The 11,372-nt window shown below is 39.6% G+C and overlaps 1 pseudogene; it reads right to left on the bottom strand.

The window, feature by feature from the left end:
- Nucleotides 1–7,361: 7,361 nt before the first annotated feature.
- On the bottom strand, nt 7,362–10,761 carry LOC112862691 (large ribosomal subunit protein eL6 pseudogene; annotated as a pseudogene).
- Between the last annotated feature and the right edge of the window lie 611 nt (nt 10,762–11,372).

The raw sequence follows: 11,372 nt of genomic DNA, 5'->3' as shown, positions 1-11,372 counted from the left end.
TGATCCCCATATTGAAGTAATGTTGAAATATTGTTTATAGGATGATCATATCACTTTGATCAAAGCATAATGTCATCAAAACAGGGTAGTTCAAGACCAAAGGACTAGATGACCAGCCTACATGACCCTTAGGAACACAATTTCTGAGAAGCTCGTGGGTTGAGAAATTGGTCTAATGATAACAAAAGTCCTGAGGAGTCCTTTAAATAGCATTTAAAGGCTTTGTTTTTGAAGAAGAAGCTTTATTTTCTGGAATCAAAAATGATTCACACTTGGGAGGTATTGTGCAGAGTGGTAAACATAGATGATACAGAGTGGCCAGCATGATTAGGGATGTTTGAGGAGATCTGAAAAGTGGCCCATGTGCCATGTGTAACAAAGAGGAAAGCTCATTTTTATGTTTATGTCCAAGAAATTAAAATGGCTACCATGAATAAAAAAATCCATACCACCGTCCTTTTCTCTTTTGGACTGGAAGATTAAAGGGTATCCGAAATGGGTATTTTTCCCTATCTTCAACCTTTTATACTTAAAGAATTTGTGTTTTTTGGCATTAAGAATTAAAGTGTTTTAGTTTATAGATTGTTTGGAAAATCTTACATGAATTTGTCTTATTTTCTTTCCCTTAATAAAAGTATTCTTCTTGAATTTTACCTAACATCTAAATGATCTTTGGAATTTTATACTAAAGCCTCAAACACAAACAGAAAAAAGCAGCAACCACCAGTTCAGAAAAGCAAAAATCCTTAGTGGGAGGAAGGGGGTGATGGGAGAAGGGACAGAAGAGGATGGGAAATTAAATACAAGTTAAGACATTCCCTTTCCCCCCACTCCCAGGTTTTAGAGAATGATGATTTATCATTATAGCTATAGAAGGGAAGTCTTCAGTTGTTCATTCTCTTTGTTGATACACACTGTAGTTCTGTGTCTTCTTTCTGCTTGTATTATCTCTGATCATCTGTCTTGAGTCTGTTTCACAACTTGTTTGATATTACTCTTTTGGATCTGTAGAGTATTGTTTAATAAATTCTTAGAAAATCTAGAGTTATTTGTATGTTGAAGGGCAAGGTTAGGAATCGAACGAAATGATGAAGATTATTACATCTTTGCTGGAGTCATGTAGTAGAACTATTACACTGTATATAAATCATATAAAATAGAAAAGAGTACCATTTGCTTGTCTTGAAAGATGTGCAAGTCCTATATTGACCACAGATGACTTATTGCTTCTAAGTCATGTGAAACCTAAACACTCCTGTCTTGACCTGGACTCCTCAGAAAGCAGAACCTGAACCAAAGTTTTCAGTGCAAGTATTCATGGGAGAGTGATATCCAGGAGTTACTAGTGACACATAGGGTTGCAAAGCAGGGAAGGAGAGACATCCGAAGACAGTATGCAATACTGAGTCAACCATAACTGTGGGCAACTGTTTCCTTGATCCCCGAGGTCCCTCTGAAGACCTGAATGAAATGGGTTTCAGAATTTTCCATTCATTGGCCATGGTGGGAAGAAAATGGAAGGCTTCATTTATCACTTCTTATCTGCATTAGTCAAAGTTCTACTCCATGGGTATAACTGCCCCTCTCCCCAGTCTCAACGGAGAAGCCATGAGGTAGGAGGCAAGAGGCTTGCTTGAGGAGATACAGCTTCTGGGAACAAATAAAAGGTGAGGAAGAGAGAATCTGATAGCACCAGGGGTATCAGACACATCCCCCAACATCACCTTAGGGATATGGTAAAATTACATTAACACAGTTACCAGAATCTTGCTGTATCCTGACTCTAGCAGGCTCACATGGGAACACCAGGACTTTGCATGGATTTCCCCAAGTGTTGAGGAAATCTCCAAAAGGTGCCTAATACAAGTACCTGTGGTGCTCCTGAGTATAAAACTCCTGGCCTGTGCTGTGCTGCCAGTTCCCCATCTGACTCCAGAGCTGGTGACCTTTATTCTTCTTTTTCAAAAGTTTAACAGTCTCTTAGCAAAGCGGGAAGGATGACTCAGGAAAGAGGCTTGGACCCGTGGAACATTACTGAACTTAGTGAGCCTACTTTTTCCAAGTATAAACCCAGTGACCTAGCCACTGTGTATCCCCAAGGTGCTCATGTGCCTGTTAAGAGAGCTGGAGGGAAATGGCTCAGACTTATGCCAGCTGCTATTCTATACCCAGAACCTGACTCTGCTCAGGTGCTCAGGCTCCAAAGGACATTGTAGCTGGTCAAGTCTGGTTTGTTAGATAACTTTTCTTTCTGGTACATTTTATCTTGGTGTGCGTGTGTGTGCACAGGAGAGGGAGACTTGAAATCTGGCTCTGTTCCCCTCTCATTCTTCATTTCCATCTCCCCGCATCCTTTCAAATCTCCCAGATGTGTCTCAAATATCTGCATCTTAGCCATAGATACAGTTTGAGATTTTCCCCAGGGTTCTCCTTGGTCCCCATGCAAATTAGGGATGCAGATAGAGGCTTGGGTGGGGTTTGGGTATTGCCTAGTGCCACACAGCAGTGATATACAAATCCTGGCTCTGGCCCAGTTGGGTTCTGACCCCCATTACAAGTTACATATCTTATTTCTAGTCGTAAGGACTCCATTCATAATTCTACAAGTAAAGCTGAAGAAAATATTTATAAATATATATTTGATTTAGAACAAAATAATCTTTTCTTCTAAATGCAGATGACACAAATTCAAAGAAAAAAGAGAACATGTATTTTTGACTTAAACGTTAATAGTCTTCAGGTAAGTGAACCACCTTAAGTGTGTATCAGCCCAGTCTTGGCAATCTTTTTGAGACCTTAGTGATAGGGGAAAATAACAAGACTCCAGCATTTACTTTGTTGCTGGAGACTTTGAGGCATTAGCAACTTCAGACAGAGCCTAGCTTAGTGGTTCTCAAACTTAACCTTGCATTGGAATCACTTGGAGGGCTTGTCAAAACACTGGGCCCCACTCCTACATATTCTGATTCAGTAGGTCTGGGACAGGGCTAACAAGTATTTACTTCCAGCAGTTTCCCTGGTGCGGCTGATGTTCTGGTCCAAGGACCACATGTTGAGAATTGCTGGTCTAGCAGACGAAAGTAATTTCAGATTGAAGTCTGATGACTATTTTAGCTTCTTTTCTCAGGGCCAGAGCTAGTTTCACGGCTATTTCCCCTGTTAACAATGGTGTTTTATTTTTTATTTATTTTCCAATGTTTATTTATATTTGAGAGAGAGACAGCATGCGAGCAGGGGAGGGGCAGAAAGATGAAGACAGAATCTGAAGCAGGCTCCAGGCTCTGAGCTGTCAGCACAGAGCCCGACGTGGGGCTTGAACTCAACGAGCCGTGAGATCATGACCTGAACTGAAGTGAGACGCTTAACCAGCTGAGCCACCCAGGTGCCCCAACAATGGTGTTCAATGTAAATTATTTTCAACTAGACTTTAGTTGCACATTTTTGTATTAAGTAGATAAGAGATTTGAAAGCAGGTCGAGCATCCACATCAAAACCAGAAGAGAGAATTTGGGGGAAAATTCTTAGGGCTCTATATCAGGGGTTGCAAAATGATGGTGCAGGGGCCAAATCTGGCCCACTGTCTGTATTTGTAAATAAGATTTTATTGGAATGCAGCCACACGTTGATTTCTTTATTGTTGATGGCTGCTTCTGTACTGTAACAGCAGAATCGAGCAGTTGTGGCAGAACTGTATGACCCATAAAGGTGAAAATAATTACTATCTGACCCTTTACATGAAATATTTGCCTACCCCTAGTCTGTATGTTCCTTTGAGCAACTGTTGGCTGATTTGGGGAAGCTTTTCTCTTGAAACCTAGCAGTAAGCAACATCAGTTTACTTTAGCAGATATGAAACTTGAATCCTAACACTTTCTTCCGCCCTTCCTCAACCTTCTCCCTCAACATGGAAAGTGGCCCAATAAGTGAAATGAAACTTGGCCCAATCAGCGATATTTAGAAAGTGGAAGGTGAAAGTGTTGACATCTGCTTGTATTTTGTGGTCCAAGCTTCTCGGGGGGCACGTGATATGGAGAGAGTGTTCTGGTCAGCCCGGCATCTCACGTTTTGTAAAAGATTGCCTTGTGTTATCTGACCTTAGTTGGATTTATGCCTACTGAGAAAAGCAGTTTGATGAATGATCTGTATTCCTTCCTACATACTGGCTTCCTAAGTGAACTCTTCCTTCCTTCGGTTTTGATAACTTTAGTAAGTTGGAGTGCCGTATCCAACATCCATATGGATACATGAATAAATGCATGTGTTATGTTTTCAGGCATCTGTGTATTTTAATACATGGTCATTTTATTCACCTCTTTGCCCTTACCTCCTTTCTGGGTCTTATCTCCTTCTCTGCAGTTGGTTCACATCCCCAGAGAAGCAGATGCCAAGACAAGTTTAGAAGTATGAGAGATTTTTTAAGGGAAATGCCTGGGAAGGGTTAAGGTGATGAGGCAGGAGTGTCAGGGGAACCTTCACACTGCATTACAGATCTGACTGGAGGAAAGAAGGAGAGTTGCATACGAAAGCTCAGACTGCACTGCAATTCTAATAAAATTGTGGCCAGGTGAACTGGGAGTCCTTGAGCCAAAATTGGAGGAGTCCAGTCGTTCCATAGGAGCAGGTCAGTGCATGTACCCCCAGTCATTGGTTGGGGGCAGCCAAAAAAGTGTGTCCCCAGCCCGAACATGGTGGTGGATCCACAGGAGCAGTGGCTTGAGTGGTCAGTGAATATGCTGCCTGCTGCCAGAGATCTGAGTGTGCGTTTTCATGGCCACCTCACTATTATATTTCTTTCATCTTGCTTTTTTTCATCTTTCTTTCATCATTATTTTTGAAAACAGAAAAGCAGCCATAGACCTGTGATACTTCCCGTTTACTTGAAGAATAAAGTCTTAGGTGCTCTGCCCTCTGACCCCATCTGCCTTTCAAGCCTTTCCTCTACTACACATATACCATTGCCTGAATGGTCCCTGTGCTTTTCTGTTTTGGGCACTGTCCACACAGTTCCCTATTCCTCACATGCCCTCCCTCTCTCAGCCCCCCATTGAAACCCTACTTCCCTTTCAAATATTTTTCCACAGAACTGTAAATGAAACTAACTGCTCCCTCCTTGAATATTTAATTTACTTAGGAAACATTATTTGCTTATACACGGAATGCTGTGAAGGGTACAAAGATGAATCGGATATGAATTCTGCTATCAAGGATTAAGTTTAATAGGAAAAGTTAATAAACACTATATTAAAAAAAGAAAGCAAGGGGCACCTGGGTGGCTCAGTCGGTTAAGCATCCCACTTTGGCTCAGGTCATGATCTCGTGGTCCATGAGTTCAAGCCCCTCGTAGGGCTCTGTGCTAACAGCTCAGAGCTTGGAGCCTGCTTTGGATTCTGTGTCTCCCTCTCTCTCTCTCTGCCCCTTCCCCACTGAAGCTCTGTCTCTCTCTGTCTTAAAAATAAAAATTAAAAAAAAAACATTAAAAAAAGAGAGAGAAAGCAAGACAAATTATAAGGTAGGTACAGAGAAAATGTGGGAATTCAGAAGAGGGAAACATTACTTTCATAACAGAAAAATCTACTATGAGAGGTGGGCTTTAAAGAATCAGTAGGATTTGGGTATGAGGATATGTGGTGGGTAAGAGGATTCCAGATTACAAGAATAACAGAATTCCCGCCATGCATGGGAATGAATATCTTTAGCACAGCCTCAATGACTAGGGTTTTTCATATTGCACATAAAACTCATCAGTGCAGTGTGAAATAAATTTAGTGGTCCTCTTATCAGCAGAAAAAAATGAAAGAAAGAAAGAAAGGCAAAAAGAAAAGGAAAGAAATAGAACAAATAGAATAAGATGGGGAATGTTTGCAGTGTATGGTATGTAGTAAGGATATTATTTTGTGAAACTTTTATTATATATGTATCAATTCCCACATATATAATGGGTCACTATATAAATGTATTTCTTACTATGGGCAAACTTTTGTCTTAGTCAACAACCTATATCTATGGAGCATCTCTTATATGCTGGCCACTAGGTGAAGTCCTGAGGTAAAGTGTTGAAAAAAGCCGACACAGTCTTTACTTTCATGGAGGATATGAGTCAGTACAGGTTTTCAGATGATCGTGGCATCAGAAACACCTAGAAGGCTTAATAAAACACAGATTGCTTTAGACCTTCATTCAGAGATCTGTTGAGCAGGTGTGGGGTAGGGCCTGGGAATTTGCTTTTCTAACAAGTTCTTAATTGATGCTAAAGGTGCTGGCAGGGGACCACATTAGACACTAAAATAAATACCAATGAATGCATGATGGCAAGTTGTGATAAGTGTTAGGAAGGAGAAGAGTTGGAGAACTTCAAGAGAGAATGCCCTGGAAACCTATTTTGTGTTGGATGGTCAGAGAAGGTGTCTCTGAGATAGTGATGTTTAGGCAGCAGGACCTATGTGCTCAAGGACCCAGAGGAACTGAAAACATGGAGGAAAGAAGGGTTTGAAAGGAGATTGGAAAGCAGGTAGGGGCTAGATCATACAGTGTCTTTAGCCTAGTGGCATTCACATTGGGATATGCATATTCCTGGGGTGCGTGGAGAAATTCTAAGGGTGTGCAGGCACATATAGCTCTGAGAGAATCATCTTTAAGTGCTCTCCTAAAATAGATCTACCCAAAGGCCTCATTTACCTGTCCTATCTCTTTCTGAATAAAGTCATATTTATTTCCTAGTGAATCTTGCTAGGGTGCCTTGTCCTAGAGTGTAAAATCATGTGGGAGGTGAAATAAGGAATAACTCAAAAGCTTGACGATGGTGTGGAAAAAATGAGTAACTCTTATCATGGAAGTAAACCCCAAATATATTCTCAAGGCAATTGGTCTCCAGTTCTTGGTTTTCCACAAAATTGAAGGAGGCCCTAAATATCCAGTCAGCAGTTAGGGCTTTAAAAATGATTTTTGATGATGGACCACTTTGTCATTTTGGTATGTAACTAGGAAGGACACCCTGGAATTTAGGGTCAACACTGTAAGAAATCTTTTATTTCCTCTATATATTTAGGTAGATGAAACAAGCACTTTTTTAGTGCTGACCTCTCTGGAAATGAAAAATTGGGAAAAGAAGGGATTCTGAAAACTGCCACAGTGTAGCATTAAGTAACAACAAATCATAGATACCTGAAGTGGGATAAAACCCAGTGTCATTGAATTCATTAAGAGATTGATTTCCAATACGAGGTAACTACATATTTAATAATTATCTCTAAGATTTATATATACTTATTGTCATGTTGACCAGCTTACATTTGAAATAAATCTTATACTAACACCAACCAGAATAATTTAAAAAATGTATCAGTTATTTATGCTGATAAGAATCAGTTATAGATTCTTTGGAAGTGATTTAGAACACCATGAAGATAAACTACATTTGCAAGAGAAAACACAGAATGGAGGTAGCCCTGGAGTTGAGGAACAGCTTTGATTTTTGGCAGAATTTGGGTGTCCACTGCTGAATCACTTTGCTCTATGAGCTTGTCTTTCTCTGTCAAAGATTTCATCTTCCTGGTGTCTGGGCTCACTGAGATGCTGACTTCAAGAAGTCATCAGTGAGATGTTTTGGGATTTCACACCACTGATATCAGTTTTGGTGGGGGTGGTGATGACAAATTTCTTTTGTGTTCTATGTAGAGAACTGGATTGGGGATCAAAGGTCCAGTCACAAGTGGCAAGCCCCTGCTCAGATGCCTTGAGAAAATCACCCTCTTACTTCTGTGGTGTTGAGAGAGGATGATCAGAATGGTTCCAGGAGTGATTGTAGCTCAGTTTTTTTCACCTGCTGTCTGAGGGGTTTTTGCTGTGGCTCAACAGCTTTTGAGGAACATCTTCAGTAGGATTGTGTCTGGGCACTTTGTGAAGTTTAACTAGTTGGCACCACCATTCTTGTTACCACCAGCTGGTTTTGTGACAGTAGCAAGAAGATTGTCCTTTTTTTTTTCAATCCTGAATTTAGCTGCTATTTCCTCTTGTACATAGCAGATCAGGAATATTTGCCAAGTCCTTTGACTAGGATGGGATTTTGGTTGCACTGAGGCTTACCCTGTTGAGTGTTTTGGTCTTGAAGTTACACTTTTTAACTTTGCTTCAGCCTTCTTGGCTTCAGGTTTCTTCTCCTTCATATCTGGTTTCTCAGCCTTTTCACCTGCCCTCTTGCAAGATGGGAAAGAGCCATATAATATATATTATATATATTGACCAACTTACATTTGTAATAAGTGTATATATACATTTATATATTGTATATATTTTAATATATATTAATTAATTATATTAATTAATTATAATTATTTATAATATATAAATATTTATATATTATATATATATTTTTAACAGAACATCATGGCCATAGGAAAGTTTTAAACATTTCTATCTCTATCTATAATCTATATCTCTCTATCTAAATGGAGCTGGGACATATTATCTATGTACATATATAGCAGGAACATATTATAGGAACATAGTATAGAGAAGCATAATGAAATGATCAACAAAAAGACTTTGAAGCAGGAATGGGATAACTTTCTATTGTAAGTATAAAGGAAATAGGAGTTTAAGGAGAAAGCAGATTGACGTTCTAGTGTGCCTGCACATGCAGAGAAAAGGCTTCAAGACTGAAAGACTGGACTGGAGGTCTGAGATTGTGAGAATGTTTCTGGAGATGATAGGATTAGCCTCAGGAAGAGTGGAGAAAGGAAAAGCAGGGCTGTGAGCATGAGGTCCAAGGTGTGAGGGCTCCTATTCTTGTCTTAGCTCTCATTCTAGTTCCTTGAATTTTGAGTGGGTATAGCTGCTCCTTTCTACTGATGCCCTGCCCCCATATCTCCTATTTCTTTTCTCTCCCCTTCCTACCTTCTACCACAAAATTGGTCAAATGAGTGTAGGATGGGGATGAACCTCAGGGAGGTTGAGATGGAGAACAAACATTAAATATGGTTAAGTTTGTGGATGGTCTTTTTCCTGTGTGTGTGTGTGTGTGTGTGTGTGTGTGTGTGTGTGTGCATGGTGTAGTGAGAAAAATAATTGCAAGAGAAACCGTATCATGTCTGTTTCTCTTTTCCACTTTATGCTCTAAGATAGGTTTCTGGCTAGACAAGCTAAGGAGGACTGTAGTTTTACCCCTTGAATAGGGCAAGTCCTGGCCTCTGGTTTCTTCTAGAGATGGGAAGATTTTCTCTTTAGAGAAGGGAGTTCGAGTGGCAGAAATCCATCTGGACCAAGAATCGGAAGAGTTGGATTCAGTCCACGCTCTGCCACTTTTTTCTGTGACATTGGAAAAAGCATCTATGCTCTGGATGCCTAGTTTATAAAGAACAAAATCGAATAAAGTGATCTGTATGTTTTGTCTCTATTCTAAAGTTAATGCTTATAAGTTATGAGAATTGGAAAGAGTTTATAAAAGCCCAGTAACTTGTTTTTCCTTATCACCCTGAAGGAGAAAAATTACAGTGAACTTTCTAGTTCAGTGTTTAAAAAAAAAAATAAAGGAAGAGAAAAGAAAAGAAAAAAGGCATCTCCCACCCCCGCCCCCTTCTCTTTGAGAAACATCAAGAGCTACTCTGCCCTCTAATAGTTGCCTGGGTAGAATTTTCCATCTTAGCACAAAGCAGCTCGACCTGGTTTCAACTAATCCCTTCTCTGTATACCCCTAATTTAACAAGAGGAACTGGAGGAGTCAGACAGTGTGTGGGAAGACTGAAGAAAATAAGGAGGGTATAGAAACCACTAGAGATGGAGATAAGTTAAACATTCTGGCAAATTGTCACGGTGTATTGCTCATGCTGAATGGTTAGGCAGTTGGGAAGGTAGTTAAGAGAATGGCTCTAAATGCTTCATCTAATTGCAAGCAGCTGTCGATTAGTGGAGCTTGACCAACTGTTTTTAATTCCACTCAGTGGTGATGAAGAGAACGAGACTTTTAAGGGAAACTGGCAGGGGCTGTTTGTGTGTGTGTGTGCATGAAGTGGCTTACACTGTTTTAGAGAGCGGAGAGGGCAGGAACTACTAAGAGACTCTCTCTGAAACCATTGCAGGCTTTCATGATCATGATTTCCCCCAAATTTATCAGCATTTATTGAAATTTTGGCGGGAGGTAAACTTCTCTGTTATCCCAATTCTGGAATGATTTTTCATGGGGAGTGATTCATCCCCCGATGGTGAGTGGCTGGATGGTTTGTGCCAATACAGAAGCCATTGTTGTTCAATGTGGGCAGTAAATCTAGAATGAGAGGTAATAATGCCATTTAAGAGTCTTCTGCTTTGGAATGTTTCATTTCACTTTTTGAATTAGAAAATAAGAAAAATAAGAAAGTGGAAAATTTTAGCTAGTTTCCTGTGGTTGTAAAAACCTGCTATAAATTATCTAAATTTGAGAGTTTTCTGGAAGATAAAGTTGAGTTGCCCAGTGTAATCAGCCTGATACCTGTTTTTGATGTAATTCGGTATTTTATTTTTCCTAACAGAGTTAGTGATCTCTCCTAATATTTATTTTATTTGCTTTTATTTCTTGCCGTAAGTTTAAAAAAGTTACTTCAATGTTTGTGCATTGCAAACTGAAGAGACTATTAACTTGACTGAAAGCAAGACTTCAATGAAACTAGGAAGGCCTTGACGTTCTAACAGTAGCTGTCCAACTGGTCTGAAAATATGGAAAGGGAGACAATTGGCAGAAGGTCTCAGGGAGAAAGGGGCTATACTCCTTCAGTGCTAATTACCAGCCATGGTATTTCCTGAATTTTAGTGCCCTAAAAGAGAGTAAATTTCCTAACTAGGTACCTGTGTGAAGATTATCAAAAGGATATTCTTCACAACAGTGTTTAAAATGTTACACTTGGAAGTATCCTAAGTGTTCACAATTGGCATTAGCTACATAACTGACAGTGTTCATTTGCAGACAGAAAAATGTTGTGGAGGAATAGATCAATGACCTGGGGAAGTGGTCATAATGTATGAGGTGAAAAATCAGAATTAAAATGAGTCATTTAGTAAAGATACATAAATTGAAAATTGTGTGCTATGTGTGTAAGTCAAAAGAACAAAATGAAAACAGTTGCAACGGGATTACAGGTGATTTTTATTTTATTTATAGTTGCGTTTCCCCTAAATTTTCTGTAACATTAACTACTTTTATAATTAAAAACCTTATTTTAAATTGAATTTCCCCAAATGTCCATTCTTCGATCATGAAGGATTTTATTCCTTGTCAGAATGAAGCTAAGGAAGGAGATTCATGTCCGGCAAGGGAGAAAAAAAATCAAGAGGGACAGCACTCAATAAACACCTAATTTTGTTTCTGATCTCGTGCCTGTTTGAAGCGCTCACACTTGTTTTGA

The sequence above is a fragment of the Puma concolor genome, chromosome B2 (assembly GCF_028749965.1).
Source record: "Puma concolor isolate L17-30 chromosome B2, mPumCon1.1.hap2, whole genome shotgun sequence".
NCBI classification, from domain to species: domain Eukaryota; kingdom Metazoa; phylum Chordata; class Mammalia; order Carnivora; family Felidae; genus Puma; species Puma concolor.
This window is presented reverse-complemented; position numbering and strand designations above follow the sequence as displayed.